We start from the raw sequence: 21,874 nt of genomic DNA, 5'->3' as shown, positions 1-21,874 counted from the left end.
GGTCCACATTTCCTCTTCACTCCTCACATTAAAAATTGGACTTGTGCCTAATTTGCTCGGTGGGGAGCAAATAAATACCGCTTTTCTTGGCTTTTTGGCCAAGATCAAAGTGTAGTATCTGTCCAGCGGATACTGCAAGCAAAGAACAGATGTGAGGGCAACTCCACGTATAAGACCCTGGTCAATGTAGGGGCAACCCTTCATACCAATTGTCACTATCCAGCTCCCCTACTCCCCGGGGAGTTGGTCCCCATTTCCCCTTCACCCCTCGCTTGAATAATCGGCCTTGTGACTAATTTGCTCGGTGGGGGAGCAAATAAATACCCACAAGCTTTTCTTGGCCTTTTGGCCAAGATCAAAGTGTAGTATCTTAACCCTCTACATGCTGTACTTATTGTGATATAAAGCGGGGATCACTTTTCTGTATAAATTTAATGTAAAATGATCACCCACTTTACAAACTGTCAGTCTCAAACCCATTAAAGTCATTCTCAATATCATTCAAGTTGTTTTTGAATGATTCCAGTTATATTTTAAGCATTTATGTCGTTCTAAGTCATTTACTTTTTATTTATTTAAGTCATTTCAGACCATTTTTCGGTCATTTTTGTTTATCTTTTAGAATTTCTTGTCAATCCTACCTTCACACATTCAGTCATTACATGAGAGCCGCGACTAATGCCTATCGGCCTAGTTCGGCTTCACGTCACGAGTTCGAGCCTGCTTTATTCCGCCCCCCCCCAATAAACACCCGGGCAATGCCGGGAACCCATGTTAGTTGATAATAAACGAGACCTTAGTGATAATGTGATAGAAAAAAGAATAGTTGAAGATGTATCTTAGTTTTTTAACCAATAATCAAGAAAGTTTTATCGTTATTTCCATGGCAGGTGCTCGTCTGAACTCCAATCTCTGGTCCCCCCTCGCCAATCTTTCACGAAAAACACCCGTCTAGCTGAATCCACTGTGAAAAATTTCCCCCACTCTATATATGTGCCTAAATCAAAACGTGGATTCCATGAACAAAGCTTCTTTCTTAGAACTGCACGCCTGTGGAACTCTGTTCCGTCTGCCTGCTTCCCACCGGACTACAACTTGGATTTCTTCAAGTCCAACGTTAAAAATTCCTAATGAACCGCCCCCTTAAGTAAACACTTCATCAAATCTCCACACTAACGTAATGTACTTGCAATAACCCTTATCCCTGAGTGGCTTCCGGGTCTTGATAAGTGGTGATCACTGTATAAAAAAAAGTAAGACTAAAATTTAAGCCTTAAATTAAAATTACAGTGCTTTAACATAAATTTTTAATGCTAATTGCTTTATATTTCTTAGCTACTAATAATATAAATTTCTCATACTTATCATGTATATTTTAAATTGTCATTTTCATATATTAATGCATGAACTTAAACTAATATAGAATTTGTAGTAATAAATATTTGCGGAATGAAAGGTCTCCAATTTATGTTCTATAATAGGTGTTAATGTATCATTTTTAAATATTTTTTTTAAATGTTAATCATTGTTACTATCATCATTATTATCAATAATATTACTGTAATTTTCATCATTATTATCATTATTAATATGATTATTATTATATGTGTTATTGCTTTTTGTTATAATAATTATTATTATGATTATTATCATTATTATTATCATTTTTATTATATTTATTATTATAATGATTATATATAATTGTTTTTATTCATATATATTTAATTCGTTTGTTGTCACGAGTAAATAAAATATAAAATTATAATCTTTACACAAAAATTTTAGTTAGCAAAACTATTAACTTGATGTCAATGTACATACGAGATGATTTTGATATTGGCCTATATTTTTACTTAGATCTATTCTAGATACTGTCTGAATACATTTCCTTTCTGCAAAACAATGACATTTCTTACTTCCACTCACCAGGATATTAAGATATATTTCGAATTTTCTTTTGTCTTAGATATTTTATCGACGTATGATTTTAAATTTTACAGTTTTTTTATTTTATAATTATGACTTTATTATGACGACTATTATAATTATTTTTATTATTGATATTATTGATATCATTTCTTATATTTTCCTATTTCTTTTTCTTTTATCTTTGTTTTCATAAATATATTAAATACCGTTAACTTATATTACTTTTAATATCACGTGACGCAGGCTTCTGATTATCCTTCTGCTGAAACTTATAATTTCATATGAACTTTTTTATAAGAAATATTGCCTGAAGAGATCACTAGTTACCTGTAACTGGCTTACCGGAACATGTTCATAAATGTGTAGTGTTATATAAATGCTGACGTAAAACAAATAACGTATATATATATATATATATATATATATATATATATATATATATATATATATATGTTTATACATGTATATATATATATATATATATATATATATATAAATTTACATAATCACCTACATGTATGTATACATGTATGAATAACCTTGTCCTTTGGAAGCGTATTATCCAGGGATGGCGGGATCGCACCTTGGATACCGAGATATACGCCCGCATTCAAAAGGTTTCTGTCGCCTTTAGGAAACTGGTGAAAAGGATTTGAGTGATCATAGACTCACCATTAAGACTAAGGTGGATGTGTATATCGCGTGTGTTGTCACAGTGCTTCTATATGTAGCAGAAACATGAACGAACCACTAGATATGCATTAAGGTTCTAGAACATTTCCATCTTAATTTGAATATCATACCGGACAAAGAGGTACTAGTAAAAACAGGGTGCCTAAGCCTTGAAACCATGGTTACCACCGCAATTGCGCTGGGCAAGTCACATTGTACGTATGGGTGATGATCGTCTCGCGAAGGGACTCTTCTATGGAGAACTTGCGAGTTGTAAGCGTCCACAACATAAGCCTAGAAAACGCGGCAAGGATACTCTAAAAAGCATTCTGAAGGATACAAATACTGATAACGACATCTGAGAAGAAACTACGGTTGATCGTGACGCTTGGCGGAAATTGGTACAAAATGGCTGTGGTTCTCTACAGAGGATGGCGCATGCAAAGCTGAAAATGGAACTTCTTATGGGAGATCTGGAATTTTTACCAGGCAACCATGCAAATTGAATCTGTGAGGTCGCATTCTCCTTTGAAAGGCAGGGTATGTGAACCATCTGAAGTCTTACAATAACAGACCATCGTCATTCAATGTTCCACAGCAACCTTATAGCACAGTGTGTGTAATATGCAGTTAGGTATGCAGCTCTACATCTAGACTGAGACGGCACATCGTTGTGCACAAAGACAATAGAATTTGGAGAGAAGGTGAATACTTACTAGACATTATCCAGAGTGTCTGAGGTCTCTCGGTACAGAGTTTTGGTAGAACAACCTGGCGTGAAGATACTTTTTCCTAGAAGTAAACCCAGACCAAATATTCAAAACCATACAGTATTCGTTGCCCAAATAAGACTTCTTCACTATGGCTATCTTACATTAGCTTTTCCGGAGAATGGTACACCGTCTCCAAGTGATATTACCCCAAGTAGTAGCACAAAGCTGGATACTTCACAACAGTAGATGAATTCTTGTCCTGGAATCCAGTAAGACCAATAGACCAAAGAGGAAGATATATTACAACATATGGAAATGGCTAATTGGGAGGAGTAAATGTTCTCAATTTCTTTACTAACTCAGTGTTTGAGAGATAAAAAAAACTTTAATTGAACATTCGAATATATATGTATCTCATATAGAGTTCAAGTGTTAATTTCAGATAGTGGGCTACTTGACTTCTAAGAACTTCGACTGAAGTAAACTAAAACAATATTCCTCATCTGCATCCAATCAACCCCGTTAAGACATTGAAATTGGTGTATCATATATGTCATCGTCCCTGTAAGTCAACTGAAGACTTTCAAAGTCACCTGAGAACACACGAGAGGATAATTAATACAATACATAATTCTTGAGACAACAATCATCTGTGAAGACTGTAATCATAAATTTGCCCATTCCTATATTAATTTTAATTTGTATATTGCATCTTTTCTTTTTCTCAGCATACACATATATAAGTACATATATATGTGGGTATGTATGTATGTATGTATGTATGTATATATATATGTATATATATATATGTACATATATATATATATATATAGGTTAGTATTGATATACATACGTAGTTTAATGTGTAGGTTTTATTATTAGACTGTCGTGAATACACACACACACATATATATATATATATATATATGGTTTGTTATGTGTATATGTATATTTCTGTGTAACATCTATATATATATATATATATGTTACATCGAAATATACATATATATACATATATATGTATATATATGCATATATATACGCATATACGAGGGGTGTGCAATAAGTAATATCCCTGACCCACTTCCCATAGCAGTAGAGCAACGAAACTTGGCACAGTTATTAGTCTTTCTCTACATTGCCTTCTTTGGGCGTGGTGAGTCCAAGTGCTTCGACTGCATTGATTGGGCTTTGATCTCTGAATCATAGTGATGGACCCAGGTTTCATCCTATGTAATCAGTCTTTTGAAAAACTTTGACTCATCTTCTTGGCACATCTCCAAATTCATCCTCGAGCACTCGACGTGTTCTAGCTTCTGGAATGGTATGAGCAACCTGGGAAACCATCTGGCAGAATTCTACCCTTTGCGACCAAGGCCGCCAACCCCCAATATTTCCTCCTGTATCAGAAAACACACTATGTGATATACAAATATCTGTATGTGATGTTGCCAAGCTAATCAAAAACCTTGATTCCAGTAAAGCAACCGGCCCTGGCGGTATTCCAATTATAGTACTCAAAAAACTTCAACCAGAACTAGCACCCATACTTACAAAACTGTTTAAATGTTGTCTTAAGGAAAATTGCTTCCCATCACCCTGGAAAATCTCATCAGTATGCCTTGTATTTAAGAATTCATGTGATCATTCATCCCCTTCTCAGTACAGGCCAATAAGTCTCCTGTGCGTCATGAGTAAGTTGCTGGAATCTGTGTTAAATAGAGAAGTAATCAACCATCTCAGCAAAAATAACCTTCTTAGTGACACACAATATGGTTTCCGTTCTGCTAGATCTACAGCAGATGTGCTTACAGTTATATCTCATAGGATTAGTGAATCTCTCGACAGATGCAACCTTTCTAGGGCAATTGCTCTTGACATATCAAAGGCCTTTGATAGGGTATGGCATAAAAGTTTACTTCACAAATTCTCCAGCTATGGTATAGCTGGAAATGTCTTCTCAATTAGTAAATCATTTCTCTCTGATAGGTTCATAAGAGTAGTAGTTGATGGGCAGAAATCAGAAGCTCACAGTATAAATGCTGGAGTCCCTCAGGGGTCCATCCTGGGCCCAGCTCTTTTCCTGATCTACATTAATGATCTTCCAAATCACATCCTTACATCATTCGTAGACATTTTTGCTGACGACACTACCATCTATGGTAGCACATCTAAGACAGTAAACGACCGAGTTCTCTCCGATTCTCTCTCCTCTGATCTTGAGCACGTAGTACAATGGGGAAAGGAGTGGCTGGTTACTTTTAACGCATCTAAAACCAAGCTTCTATCTTTACATCATCAACGTTCTGATCCCCATCTGGAATCAATTAAAATGAATGGCTCTCGTCTTGGGGAGGCCTCAAGTTTTGACAAGCTTCTGGGCTTGACCTTTACTCCTGATCTTAAATGGAATACGTACATCAAATATGTTGCCAAGGCCGCTGGAAAAATGGTCGGATCCTTCTATCGATCCAGTAGATATCTCACCGCTGATGCAATACTCTATCTATATAAGAGCTAGATACGTCCAAGGATGGAATACTGTTGCCACATATGGGCAGGAGCTGCTAGAAAAGACTTATCCTGCCTTGATAGGGTTCAAAATAGACTTCGTGGCCTGGTGGGAGATTCCCTTTTCTCTTCGCTGCAACCTCTATCTCACAGAAGAGATGTTGCGAGTTTGTCTCTGCTTTATCGTTATTTTCATGGAAAGTGTTCAACTGAGCTTCAATCTATGGTCCCCCCCTCGCCAAACTTTCACAAGAAACACTAGACTAGCTGAAAACATTATCAATAATTTTCCCCACTCTTTATCTGTACCTAAACCTAAACATAGATTCCATGATCAAAGCTTCCTTTTTAGAACTGCACGCCTGTGGAATTGTCTTCCGTTTTCCTGCTTTCCAGCTGTCTATAATATGGTTGTCTTCAAGTTCAACGTGAACAAGTTTCTGATGAGCCGTTCCACTTAAGTTAACAAATTTACCGAACTTCCATTACTATCGATTACTATATTGTCCTTTTGACTACTCTACACTATTTAACCCTTATACTTGAGTGGCCTATCGGCCTTGATAATGTGGTGACGCCTATGTAAAAAAAAATATGCAAATGGTCATGAATGATAGTTTCCACAGACCTTGTACTAATACTGACATCTTGGGCTATTTGGCCAATAGTAATGCGCCGATCTTCCAAAATGGCAGCCTCAATTTGACGGACAGATGCCTCATCAATGGCAGAAGGGGAGCGACTAGGTCTGGGAGCTGTTTTCACAGACTTCCAGTCATGTTTCAACTCACAATTCCAGCGTTTTACATCGTTATTTGATGGGGCATTATCTCCATAAGATTCTTTCATTTCATCAAAAGTCTCCTGTGGTGTGCGTCCTTTCAAATACAAAAACCGGATCACTGCTCGACATTACTCAGGCTCCATTTCACACCTGACTCAGTTCAAACACCTGTAAAACAAAAACCACAATTAATTTATAGTTGCAATTTCCCACATAACTCGTAGAGATATAAATCATCGCACGTGCAAAATTTCAGCTAGATCAGACAATTAAATCCGTTTTAGACTATATCTTACAAAGGAGATCTGTGCATACAACTTTCTTGATCAAAGAAACATATAAATATGTTATAGGCATTTTCTATCGAAGGAAATTTTCCATTAAATTTTATGCGTCAGTTCTATATATTTTTTTTTTCAAACGAAATTTGCACTGAATGTGTAAATTTATTTTGTGGCGAAAATTGTGGGAACGCAGGCTTACCTCTTAAACGGTCTCGGTGTGCGCTTTGCCGATGCAGCGCCGTGATGCTGAAAAAGGTCAAAGATGGCGCCTGCGGCGTTGTATAACAATGCAGTCTCGCCGAATCTCGTGCACTCTCGCGCACATACGTAAATATGCAAATTTGGTGGACTCTGTCTTTTATAAAAACAGGCCACTGGAACCAACGGGACAGACGTGAAAGCGAGTCTACAGAAAGTACTGACGGACGACGCTGCTGCAGTGAGCTGAAGTTTTGTGTGCTTTTTCCCCCTTTGGAACGACAACCTATTTCGGTGTACATTTTTTACCATGGACCGATTCGACCTGAAGCTGATACCAGAGTTTGACAGCTGGTCCTTAGGTGGTTGAATGGCTGGAGAACGCCGAGCGCGTTTGCCGGCTGTGCAAAATATAGGATCCAGTTATGGTCATCCCATTGAGACTCACTCACTAAGGGGGCTTATGTCGCGTACCAGCATCTCGGGGATGAAGCGACAATGGAATAGGGAAAACAAACGTTGTATGGAGCATTCGGTGCGGACCCTTTTATTGCCTGGAGACAATTCTCTGAACGTCGGCTTGAGTTAGGGGAAACTGTAGACGTCTACCTAACTGACCTGAAGAAACTTACAGCTCCCTTCGGCGGTGCAAGCGATCGAATATTGGTATGCGCCTTTTTGTCAGGGCTCCCGGATGACGCCAGTCGGCTGTTGCGGGCGTCGTCAAAGCTCAATGAGCTTGGATGTGGAGCAGGTATCGACAGTGGTTGACGCACTGGAATCGGCTACAGAGAACCAACGGTGCTACAAATGTGGTGGCCTCAATCACTTCTGCCTGAGACTGCAGAAGCGGTGCGAAGCGCACCCCGGATTATGGAGCATGGAAATAAGGACGCTGTCATCGATGCGAAAAGTCAGACTACGTAGCACGGAATTGTCTGGGAAACCATGAAGGGAAGGAAGCTGCGGCGCCAGCACCCTCCCCAAAGTAACACTAAAGTAGGCGCTTCCTATGCGAGATGATGGGTGTAGGCACTCAGCGCTGGTTGACACCGGATGCGCCCAAACCCTCATACACAAGAAATGTTGCACCAAATGGACGAAACAGAAGGTCCCAGTATTAACCGTTGGCGGAGGCTCACTGGTGTGTTGTGGGGTAAGCAGTGTCCATATAAACGTTGGCGATGGCCCCTGGGTGGAATCACCATGGGGGAGGGGGCCGGTGCTGTGGGTTTTTGCCAACACAAGGAACAGGTCTGCGCGGCAATCAATCTTGATGAACCAGACTTCCACGTGGAATACGACAAGGGCACAAACGCGTGGACCGCGTCCTAGAAATGGTTGGGCGACCAGCCACCACTCTCCTTGCCGAATCAGCTGACGGAGCATCCGCCTCCCGCATGACTCAGGGGGGAAGGCAGTACGAGGCGGAACTCCAGGTTTGAGTAGATAATGGCTGGCTACTTCCGTACTCAGAGGATGAGCTCGGGTCACCAAGGGGGCTGAACCCCTAATGGCCGTCAGGAGAATAAACAGAAGGTCCTACCCGTCATGGATTACCGGGAACTTAATTAACACGTCGACCCACACACGGCGGAGGCTGACGTCTGTGCACATAAACTGAGGCAGTGGCGGCAGCACGGGGCGTACAAAGCAATCCTGGACCTGCGAAGAGTCTACCTCCAGATACGCATCGAGAAATCAGTGGCCGTTCCAGACGGTCGAGATCAAAGGGACTCGCTATTGTTTGACCAAGCTGGAGTTTGGCCTGAACGTGGCTCAGAACATTATGACAGCGATTATGCAAGCGATCCGGTGTCAGGATAAAGTCGTGCAACAGGCGACGTCGTCGTATATTGACGACATTTTTGTGAAAGAGAACCTCAGGTTTTCGGGGAAAGAACACTTTGAGAGTTTCGTGCTGTCGTGCAAGGAGCCAGAGCGCCTACAAGATAGAGCGAAAGTTCTTGGCTTGCATGTGAGCGGTAGCGCAGACAGACTTCACTGGGCAAGAGGTGGTGACATCCCGGAAATTCCATCCAACATCACGCGTCGAAGCGTTTTTTCCATCTGCGGAAAACTGGTGGACCACTTTCCCGTGTATTGGTGGCTCCGGGAGGCAGTGGCGGCCATAAAATGACCTGCGATTTTAATCTCAACAGGATGGGACGATGACGTGCACAATCCATCCATGCGAAGCATGCTGGTGGAAGCTGTGGCCAGAGTGATCGAGGACGACCCTGTACGAGGGATCCGGTGCGTCGACGGGAGCGAAATTACAGTTTGGGTGGACGCCAGCCTACTCGCTCCTCGCGTTGCTCTAGCGGTCGACGGATTTATCGTAGAAGATGCCTGTTGGCTTCGGCTAAAAAAAGACGCTGGGCACATAAACCTGGTTGAGCTTGATGCTACACGAAAAGGGGTAAATCTTGCGCTTCAGTGGCAGGCCAGAGTGCTACACATCGTCACAGACTCTACGTGCGTGCATCGGTGGATAGCCTATGCCTTGAGTGGGAAAGCACGGTTGACAACGAAGGCATCGGCCGAAATGCTAATACGGAGACAACTTGCTACCCTGACCTAGATTATCAACGAATTCAACCTGGCCGTAGATGTGACACTGGTGAAGTCCTTTCAGAATCGCCTGACTAGAGTGCCACGCCGTTGGCTGAACCTGCCGAAAGAAGTGGACAAACCAGCACCTGTGAATTGCGCCGCGGTTGGGCGTCGACTTAGCCCGGACCCTATTGCTGATGTCCATTGCGGGCACCCCGGTGTAAACCGAACCATTTACTTCACCAGGCTGGTCGATTCTTATGTGTCAAAGAGGGACGTGAAATCTGTTGTGAGGAGCTATGAAACCTGTCGGTCGATCGACCTCGCACCCGTCCGGTGGAAGAAGAGAAAACTGAGTGTGAGAGGAAATTGGAACAGGTTTGCACTGGATATAACTCACCAAAACGGCGGGACTTTTCTTTTTCTTTTTTTTTTTTTTTTGACGCTCATCGATTGCGGACCATCTAGGTTTCCATTGTGTCGGCCTAATTTGCTGGCAGGACTTGACCGCCGTTGTCGGTGAGCTGAAAAATGTCTTCCTCGAGCGTGGTCCCCCTTCTGAGATACTGACCGACAATGGTACCGCCTTTGTAAGCGAGTAGTTCAGGCAGTTCGTAGACAGCTGGAGTATATTTCTGCGATTTCGGTGCGCCCATGTGCCCAGCGGAAGTGGAATTATCGAGAGAAACCACAGGATCGTCAAGACCATTGCAACTAGGAATGGGTGTACGGTGCTTGAGGCGGTCTATTGGTATAATGCCACACCTTAGGATGACATTTCACGCTCTATCGCGCTAGCCGAAACACTGCACAGGTACCACGTCAGTGTAAGAGGCATGGAGACCAGCCCACTGCCCGAGCTGGAGGCGACGAGAAAGAGAGTATCAAAGAGGGGGATGGCGTCTGGGTTTAGAACCCCTGCAGCAAGTGCACCACACGCTACAGAACCGGGCGTGTTACTGAGGTGATCAGCCCGCAATCGGTGCGGGTTGACGGGGTGCCCCGTCACATCAAGGATCTTCAATTGACATCGCAAGCGCAGCCGCCACTCGGCAATGAGAGCGGGACTGGATCCGAGACAAGTGAACCATCATTCTGTGTTACGCAGACTTCGTCAGACAGCGACCCTGAGATTAGCAGTCTTAGGTTCACCGACCCTGAAACCGAGGATGAAAGTACAGGCGAGGACGAAGCCCTTGGTCCTCCTCTCCGAAGAAGCACTCGAAGAAAAAGGCCACCGCGTCCCTACCCTCTCTGTGATGATGATATCAGGGGGAACTATGGCGAAAATTGTGGAAACGCAGGCTTACCTCTTAAACAGCCTCGGTGTTAGCTTTGCCGACGCAGCGTCATGATGCTGAAAAAGGTCCAGATGGCACCTGCGGCGTTATATAACAATGCAGTCTCGCCGAATCTCATGCGCTCTCGCGCACATATGTAAATATGCCAATTTGGGGGACTCTGTTTTTTATAAAAACAGGTCACTGGAGCAGACGGGACAGACGTAAAAACGAGTACTCAAAGACGACGCTGCAGGAGTGAGCTGAAGGTTTGTGTGTGTGTGTGTGTGTGTGTGTGTGTTTTCCTTTGCAACGACATATTTCATATTATAGTAAAGAAAATCTATTTTTTTATAATTAACTCGATCTTCTTAATTATTTGCTGTAACAGAATTGTTTTAATAATACTATTTAGAAATATTATTAAAAATGTATTCATTTATTTTATTTCATTTTTAATTCAGTTTATATTTGATTTAATTTATTTTTAATTACTAATATCTGAAAGAGTTGCGATTAAAAACGGAAGTCTCATATTAAACTATGAGTTATTTTCCTTTAAGCTAATACTTCCGGTTTTTGTTTTAAAACAGAGGCAGTCTTTCAAATCTAGCAGTTTCCAGCTAGATTTGGATATTTCGTTTGCAATAGAGCGGGTAAAATTTCTAGCGGCTGGCAGTTTTTTGGGTTGTTTTTTTTTTCTAGAAAATCAATATATTTGACAGTCACACACCCGCAATTTAAGATTAAAACACAAAGAAAAGTGCTGGAAAATACTTGAAAACATAAATTGAACTCATTCAGATAGATAGAAAAGTAGAACTTATTGCCTTTAACTATTTGTTTTATTTTTATTTTTTTAACATTTTTTTCGTTTAACTATTTTCAAACTCGCTATAAAATCGATTTTACCCAAGTACCTTTTTATTGGGGAGGGCTTTCCAGCCTCAATAGATTTAAATACGATCTGAGCATTCCCTTTAATTTAAAAGTATTTATCTCTTGGTAAAAGTGTAGAAAAGTTAACAGTCAAAAATTGGGAAAAAAGAAGAAACTACAGTAAAATATTTATATATATATATATATATATATATATATATATATATATATATATATACTCAACGCGGTAGAATTTAATGTGCTAAAACTAAGTTTTGTTTGTTTTTGTTTTGTTTTTTTCTAATTTAAAAATATGTTGTTCGAAGTGGATTTTACACACTGAAATAAAAGGTCAATTTTAACATTTTCCTTTAAAATAACGACGTACACATATTGTCGGGTAAGCTGAAAACGATTATCGCATTAAAATTTTTCGCAAATTAGTAATTTTTCGGATATTCAGCAACGTAATTTCTTATGTTATTGCTTGTGAGCATCTTGGTAGTCGCGAGTGCAATTCCGAGAAACTATGAGTAAGCGCGCGTACCAAGATAGCCACCAGCATTACATAAATAAAATTACATGAATATCCAAAAAAAACTACTTATTTGCGGAAAAATTAAATACGACATTCGTTTTTCAACTTACCCGAAAACCTATAAATTTTGTCATTTTAAAGGAAAATGTTAAGGCGGAAACCAGGTAAAAATTTATCAAATAAAAAATAAACAAATGTCCGCTTATCGATTAACGGGTGGGTAGGCTTAATTCCTGAAAGGTTGTAAACAAATGACTTATTCTACCACTAACCATAAGTTCGAGTTGCCCTCCCAAATATAGAGTTAGTTGGAGTCATAGATTTTTATACAATTTTTCAAAAATGAAGCCCCCAATTGTTAAGCGACAAGCAAGCAGTTATTTGTTGTAAAGACAGTAAAAGAAAAGAAATAAAACAATGTAAACACAATTTCAGCACATATAAAAGATACTTGAATTTTACTGCGTTTGGTATAAGGTATTTGTTGATTTTGGTTATTGTTTACAATTTATAGGCTGTTAACTATTCTACATTTTAACGAATGGATGTTTTGTTTCTACTTACATGCCCCCACCCAAAAGAGCTATCATTCATGATTTACTTATTTTTACTAGTTTTTCAACGATTAATATTACATTTAATTGTAAGCGTGAACACCTTTTCTAAGATGCAGCATATATATTTACACCTCAGGAAAGTTTATTGCATTTATTTTTGAACAAACATTAAAAACATAAAGTTTTCCACATGTAAAACATATATATATATATATATATATATATATATATATATATATATATATATATATATGCCCTCCTATGAGGGCAAAGTTAAAGACACAAGGCCGATTTTTAATGTAGCGAAAACCCCGCTACCCTCAAAAAGAGGCACTCGGATGGGGGCAACATTTTTTTTGTTACTATATCTGGGCTGGTGCATATACCATTAGTCTCTTCCTCTTGGATAGGGTTCAGTTTTTAATCTAATAAGTCTCACTTTGTCAACTTAGCTCCAACCACTGTCCCATCGCCACAATGTTGCATCTCTGTGCCTGCTTTTAAATATTTTAATGGAATGTGGTCTGATGAACTCATTGGACTTATGCCCCGTCAACGCACATCCCTGACAAATCTGCTTAGCAACAAAATATTACCCTTTCACTGTTGACGTCCCTAAATATCAGAAAGCTAGACTTTGGAATTCTCGAACAGATAGACTTTGGAATTCTCTTCCTGCTTCTCTGCTGTCTGTACTTATGAGATGCAGATGTGTTAAGCCAGTGCTTTGTGGGTTTGGGAAGGTTAGAGCATGTCAGCTGGGTTTGAATGACAATGGTTCCTTAATATTCTACTTAATATTCTACTAAGTCAAAACGATTTGAGATCCTAGAAAACGAAAGGTCAAATCCGACGATCGCATCATCCAGGAATTCGAAAACAAAACAATGTTTAAACTGTATGAATATATCTCTCTCTTTTTTGTCGGTCTCTCTCCCTCTCCCTCTCTCTCTCTCTCTCTCTCTCTCTCTCTCTATATATATATATATATATATATTTCTCTTTTTCAATCTCTTTTTCTCTCTTTCTTTATTGAAAGAGAGAATTAAATATAATTCTATTGTCTTGGAAAGAGTTGAAGCGTGCATTCTGGGGTCGGCGGGCGCAACATAGCAGTGTTAGCTGCATGCGTCTGATTTCAACTGGTCTTTATAAAAATATGCGCCGCAAGTATTAAACGTAAAATAAATTATATATTTTTATAAAAAAATGCATTTGTTCGCTATCTTTGTAAAAACGTTAAATTTCAGTATGCGGTCCCTGCTGACCATGGAAATACTGACTGTGACGACGCAATGAAAACTACAGAAGCGACTTATGCTAGCCGGTTATAGACGACGATATATAGACCTGTTGTGTTGCTGTGCCCATGTGCCTGTCGTTTGATATCGTGTCTAACACTCAGTGAGCAGGTTACGTTCCCAGGACGTTCCTCAACCAAGTAACTCTCCTCGGGAAACGATAGTGTCATACGTGTCTCTGTCTCCTCTACTTTCGTTATTCGCTCTTTCCATCATTATCCTTTCTGTTTTGCGAAAGAGAAAGATTTAATTGTATTAAACAAGCGAGCATCGTCGAACACAAACGGCGGAGGACGAGTTGTGAATGCGTCTCGAATTTAAAATGCTCCCTTAATGTTAAGATAAAATAATTATATTTTATATTAAACTATGTCTTTGGTCGCTGTTTTGTACAAGCAATTTCAACAAGCGATCTCTGCCATCAACACCGATAAAACCCTGCCCATTATGACGCCAAAAAGACCAGAGACAAGAATCGAAGCGGATATAGCCTTAGTCTAAAATAGATGTTCCTATTGTTTCATCAAGTCTAAAACCCGGTGAGTTGGTTGCTGATCCAGGACGTCATAACAGTTCCAAAAACGTCCCCAGGAAAACCCAAATAACTCTCCCCGGCAGACGATAGTAGCACATTATTAATATCGATTTAGAGAAGACATTAGGTATTATAATAAACTAAAAAGAAACAGTTTAGAAAAACTATATTGTTTTTTTTTTTAATAATCGTTGCTTAAGAGATATAAAGAATGTGGCCCAAAAAACGATCAGACAATTCTTGATCAATGTATGGTAAACGCGAACGGATCTATACAGAAATGGCGAGTTGCTGAAAATTATAAATAGAAAAGTTCAGGAAATTGATAAAAGACCGAAAATTGAAATTAATGATAAAACGCGCCAGAAAAACGCTTTTTAGTGGAAAACATTACCTCACGAAGAAATACATTTTAAAAGTAACGACATTCACCCTAAGGAGGGAGTTTGATCGGAATATCAAATTCACAAGTGGTCTCCATTAGCATATATATCCCGATCAGGGAAAATGAGGGCGTTATATTGTTCACGGTTCTCACAGCGCGCTGTGTTCCCAAATGGTCATATATCGTATATTGACTAGCATCAAGTTTTAGGATGCTTAGATACTGCTTTAAAAGATGTACCAATCTAAATGAAACTTATAGAAGATATACATGCAAAACGGACTAACCAGAGTGAATCACTAAAGAAAGAACCACATTAATTCAAAAAGACAGCGATAACAGAAAAATCCTAATCTACTGCAGATGAATAAGCTAACGATCAGCCACGTGGAAAAAGATTACTTGAAGAATGGCGAAATATAAAAAACATGAAAATGAGTCCTAATCATAGAATATGCAATTGAATTCTTCAATATTGACAAACTGAGATGTGATGAGATTCGAAATCCGAAAGCCAGATCAATACCGATAGTGACCGATTAGTGTTACATGTCTTTCCATATAAAATCTCAAGAGAGAGTGTATGTGTGAGCGAGAGAGGAAATGAAAGAGCGACATATATGATAAGAATAAAATAGATTTGAACGGGCTGTATAAGAGAGGCGAAAAGATAGTACAATCAATAGTCTAATTGATGAAGGGAGAGCGAGAAGTATAGAGATAATGAGAGAGTCAAATGGAGAGGGGGAAAGAGAAAATACTTTGATACAAGAGATCTATCAAGGTATCTACTTGAAGGAAGAAATTCTTTTGAATAACAGTTAAAATATATGAAAGGAATGTAAACACTTCTGTCCGAAAATTTTTCTGAAAGTCAAAGGAAGTTTCTTAAAAATGTTGAGAGAAATAAAGAGAGGCCGAGAAAAGAGAGCGGTATCAAAGAACAACGTGAAATGCCTAAAAAGAGGGATATGTTTCACGCCATAAAACACACGCACATAGAAATAAAGCAGAGAAATGATGCGACAATCAAACGATGTCTTCAAGGACGGAAAAACACGTACAGTTTGATTGAAAGAAGGTTGATCATCTACAGAAAATCCTGAAACATTTCTACTTACGCGTACGTGTAAGCGCAAAACACTCCACATATTAACGTATCTATGTTTCCTATATGGTGATTGCCAATTATTTATAGAAGAACGACACTCATGCAAGACTGTAATGCCCGGCTGTAAGTATGTAGATGACTCAACGCATATATATTTTACAATTCTTATAGATATGACATATGAGTCCACTTCCGATTATATGCAGTTATGTTCTATACCTGCTTGCTATGCTCGGAGTTAATTAGTGTCATGGGATTTTATATAGCTCTGCACATAAGCTGTTTATAATTTGCAATTCTCTAGTTATAAATAATGTAAACCAAGTTGCTGAAACCCTGACTAGTGCTTCGACAGAGTCAGAAATGCCATGAGATTAATGTCAACACTGCTTCCCAGATTGCCTAAATATTATGGCATGTCCTTATGCTGATATTTCAGCTCATAAAATAATAAGAAAGAGAATAAGAAGAAGAAAGAGAATAAGAAGAAGAAAAAGAAGAAGAAGAAGAAGAAGAAGTAGAAGAAGAAGAAGAAGAAAAAAAGAAGAAGGAGAAAGAAAAAGAAAAGAAAAAGATGTAGAAGAAGAAGAAGAAGAAGAAGAGAAAAACTATAAACAGTAGGCACGATACTACCCAATCAAACGGACATGAAGACACTAGGTAAACATGAAAGCTACAATACTTGGGAGTTTGGGAAGCAGACAACATCGACGCAATAGAAATGAAAGAGAAAATTAGAAATGAATACATCGGAAGAACAAGAAAACTTCTTGAAACTAAACTACATAGTAGAAACCTAATCAAAGGTATAAATACATGTCCAGTCACTAGTAAGATACTCTGGACTGTTTAAAGAAGGACTGAGACATCTCAACTGGCAGACAAGGAAACTTATGACTATGAACAATGCACTACACCCAGAGAATAATACTGACCAATTCTATGTTAAAGAAAAGATGAAAGAATATGGCTGGTTTGTATAGAAGACTGTTTCAATAACACAAAAAAAAAGAATTAGAAGAAAACATAATGCAGAAAATCGAAAGAATTATCACAAAAAGAAACACTGTAGAAACAAGGAAAACAGAAAAAGAAGAGACGAGAAAAGAAAAATTAGAAGAGAAACAACTACACGGACGATTCACAGGAGTGACAAAATATGAGACTAACGAAAACACTGACATGGCTAGAAAAAATGTTAGCAGAGAAACTAAATTCCTAATTACAGCCGTACAAGATAATGCAATTAGAATCAACCACATCAAAGCAGGGGTTGACAAGACACAAGAAAAGAGCAAATAAAGAATGTGCATTCTTTCCAAGGTAGCAATACGCGCGAGAGTCCGGTGTGCTATAAATGTGGAGAGGCCAATCATTTTGCTAAGGAGTGCTGGAGTCGAGTGGTATGAGGGATGTGTATCCACGAGCGCAGCGAACAGTACAGAGCTATCGCTGCAATAAGTGTGGGCACATATCTTGCAACTAGCCCAAAAGAAAAATAAAGAGAGACACGACTGCATGGGGAAGGCAGTGCACTGTAGGATCTGCTAACTATTGCAACTTGAACATGCGGATCAATGGTTTAAACCCGAACCGAAGACAGTACTTGTAAACGAAAACCACAAAATATTATGGCATATAAAGATACAAACAGATAAACTTACCCAAGTTAGAGGACCGGACGTCATGATAATTAACAAGAAAGATAGAATTTGTGAAATTATAATTTTTGCAAGTCCACAGGGTGATGATCCAAAAGACAGAAAAACGAAATAAATATGGGGAATTTTTCAAAGAACTGACAGGTATATGGAACCTGAAGAAAATTAGTTTACTACTGATAATTGTATAAGTATTAGAAACAGTCCTAGAGAACTTTAAAAAAGGTCAGAAGAGATCGGAATCAAGAGGAAAATTCAGACTATGCAATCGACAGTAATAAATAACCAGTTGAAATCTTCAGGAATCCCTCGAATTTAGAGTTTAATCTACATTGATGACAAATACTAATCGGTCATATAGAAAAAGCAACAGAAGTAAAAGAAAAATTTAACCAAGAAAAATGAAACTAAAATTTAAGCTGACTTAGCCCAACTCCCACCTTTCGTTATATTTTTATTTTTTGTAATGCTGGCGTAAGTTTACACCACACCAAAATAATCGAAATATCAAAGTGGATGGAAATACTGAGAAGTGGGAGCACTAACAAGAACTCCGCTGGATGGGTCCGAAGGAGACTTGGATTATGAGAAGGCTTATTGTCACTCAAATTTCAGTGAAGATCAATGGTCATTGGTAATGAGAAATCAATGGTCACCGACTTGTTGCAATAACTGAAATTAACTTGCAAAAGTTGTTGAAAGATTTGAAGAGTACTGGCAATCTGAAGAGATTTGTTGTCATTCAAACACCAGGGAATACCACTAGTTGTTGGCAGTGTGCAACCACTGATGATGACATGTATGAGAACTCCCAGTAAGTGAAAGAAAATGAAAAACAGCTGGATCAAAGAAGAACTGAAGTATCTCAACTATAGCACCAGGAAACTTACGAACATGTACAGTGCATTGCACTCAAAATGTGATGATGACAGACTACATAAAAACGAAAGACGGTGGAAGATGACTGGTTTGCATGACTGTGTGAATATTGTAAAAAAAGAATAAGAAAAATAGATAACGCAGAACACAGAAAAGCTAATCACTGCAGCAAGAGGTAAAGACAACATAGCAACAAGGGAAAAGATTAGAAAAGAAAAATGGGAAGGAAAAAAACTTCATGAACGATTCAGATGGAGGACAAAATATGAGACATGAAACCATACGGGCATTGCTACGAAAAAGACAACTAAATAGAGAAATAAATCATTAATAATAACCGCATAAGATGGATTGATTAGAACCAATCATATAAAAGCAGAGGTCAACTAGACGCAAAAAAGGTAAATGTGTAACCTCTTGATAAAGATACGAAACCATAAACCACGTGATAACTGGATGCAGAAAACAGGTCCAAAAAGAATATAACAATAAATATAAATAAGTGAGGAAGGCAGCGCATTGAAACTTTTCAAACAACTAAACCTTCAACACCAAGACAAATGCTACAAGCACAAAGTGGTGGCAGTACTTAAAAGCAGAAATCATAAAACCCTATGTAAAAGTAGATTAACTCATCCAAACAAGGACACCAGATGTCAGTATAGTTCAAAAGAAAAAAGAGTCAAGCAGATCGTAGATTTCGCCGTTCCAACAGCACACGGGGTGAATATCAAGGAGACGGAAAATCAAATACATGGAACTGGTCAAAGAGCTTGAGAGATATGAAAAATGAAGACACTGAAATAGGAGTGCTTAAAGATCATGGCGGACGCTTTTGGAAATAGTAAAATATTTAGTAATTAAATCAAAACTCCCGAAAAAAACTCTAGACGGATGCGCTAATGACTGCTGCATATACATGCAATCGGCCCTTTAATAAAAGACAATCCAAAAAAACGATATGAAGCTTTATGCAGTAAAAGACAAAGTTTAAGCAGAATACATGTATTTGGTTCAACTTGCTTCTCATTTATAGATAAAAAAAAGCAAATTAAATATCAAAATTGGCCCAGGTATGTTCCTTGGGTACGATAGACAGCCTACTTAGTACTCTTCCAGAAAAAAAATAAAATTTAAAAAGTCCATGTGGGGTATATGCTAAAGGAAAAAAAGGTACCGTTTAAGGCTAGGTTATGGTTAGAAACAAAAAACAAGAAAAATAAGTAATATACGACGTACCGGGCGTATCTGCATCGCTCTTTGGGAAAGAAGGAAATGATGGCTAGCTCATTTATATATCCAAAGGGCATCATGGGAAGGTGTAGTATTGGGAATCTCAGCTTAATTGCTATATAGGTAGTTTTAGAAATAGAGAGTTATGTAAGTATATTTTCATTTCCCATTAGCGAGTTTGCAGGGTCACAAAAGGTTAGGTTTTACAGGTATCAACCTAGAGAGAATGCACCGGAAATTAGGGGTGACATGCACCGAAAATTAGGAGTGACACGGAATTATTGTCGTAGGCTTCCGGTTGACGACCAGATGAGCTGAGAGAAGTTTAAGCAGCAGAGGAATGCAGATCGGAGACCCGGCTCTCCGACAACCAGGGTTCGAGATGATAGGCTTGCCTTGAAATAAAAGATTGAAGATTCAAATCCATCTTGTAGTTTATCGATGCATCTGTCTGCAGTGACCATTCCCCACGAGATGGAAACCAGCGTCCAAGAAGGCATCATCCACTGGCCAAGGCAATCAGGTATGTATGCATTATACATGGCACATACACGTCTCGAAGACTTTCAAGGCAAGAAACGGTGTAAGGATAAGAACACCCACCCACACACATATATAACAGTGAAATGCACGTAAGATACGTAAGAGCATATACACACACGCCCGTATATGTAAGAACGGTGATAAACATACAGACGCTTAGTAGTAAACGTAAATGTACCCGTAAAAGTAAAAAGAAAACTAAGTAGGAGTAAACGAAAGAGTAAAGCGAACAAATAAATAAATAATAAATACACAGACAAAAGCTTTCTTTTAACAAAGGCAGTGCATGATGGGAGAAGCTATTTTTTTCTTTTTCTCTTCCTTTTTTTGTGATAGGAGGATATAAAATCCGGGAAAGATTCTCTGCAAGGAACACAAAAAGAAAAGAGTCGTGAACATCTCTTGAAAAGTATTTAGTGTGTCTGGCGTTCAGATTGTGCGGTGTGACATTGGTGGGAAGAGGCCAGGTGTGGTCGATTGAAAAAGAAGAGAACAGAAACGTGCTGTTGTCGAGCGAGTGACTCACTCCTTCCAAAACCCCAGAAACGAATCCTGATTGTAACCTCACGAGCTATTTCGGCGTGTCAAGCAGATTAACATGGCTGACTGGAGACTGAGCACTCAGATGTTGAGACCTTTCACTTGGTAGGGTGACCTAATTAAATGGCTGGAAAAATTAAATATAGTGGCAAGGTTGCAAAAAATCGAAGACGTGGCCAACCTGCTGCCGCTATACTTAGATGGGAAACTCTCACAATTTACCACCAGATGCGTGATGAAGATAAAGGAGACCTTGCCTCAGTGGAATAGAGACTGAAATTGGCTTTCGCTGGGAGTCCATTTGAAGCATTCGGCAAGCTTGCTAGTTTGAGGTGGACTGGCGAGTCTGTTGACGTCTTTGCTGCTGAGATCAGGAGACTGGCAGAATTGGCTGGTTACGTGGGGAGGAGTCTGGAGATGACGGTAAAGCTATACCTAGTGAACAGCTTCCAGAAGAAATCTCCGCGAACATGCAGAGAATCACTGAGATCAATACAATGGAAGTGGACGATCTCTTGGTCCACGCAATAGTCCTAGTCAAGAATGCCAAAGGCCCAATCATGGCTACAGCTGTGAGTGGAAACATATGTACGAGGTCCCACTTGAATGACGAGAGACAAGCGGCGAGGCGATAGGAGGGCAGACTTGCCATCAAGTGCTGTCGGTGCCAGGGTCATCACCTGATCAAGAACTGCAAAGAGCCGAGACCGGGGATCACATGCTACCGATGTGGACGAGTGTGATACATCAACTACTATTGTGTCGCTACGCGGGACCAGGGAAAC

The sequence above is a fragment of the Euprymna scolopes genome, chromosome 2 (assembly GCF_053919585.1).
Source record: "Euprymna scolopes isolate OS-2025 chromosome 2, ASM5391958v1, whole genome shotgun sequence".
NCBI classification, from domain to species: domain Eukaryota; kingdom Metazoa; phylum Mollusca; class Cephalopoda; order Sepiida; family Sepiolidae; genus Euprymna; species Euprymna scolopes.
This window is presented reverse-complemented; position numbering follows the sequence as displayed.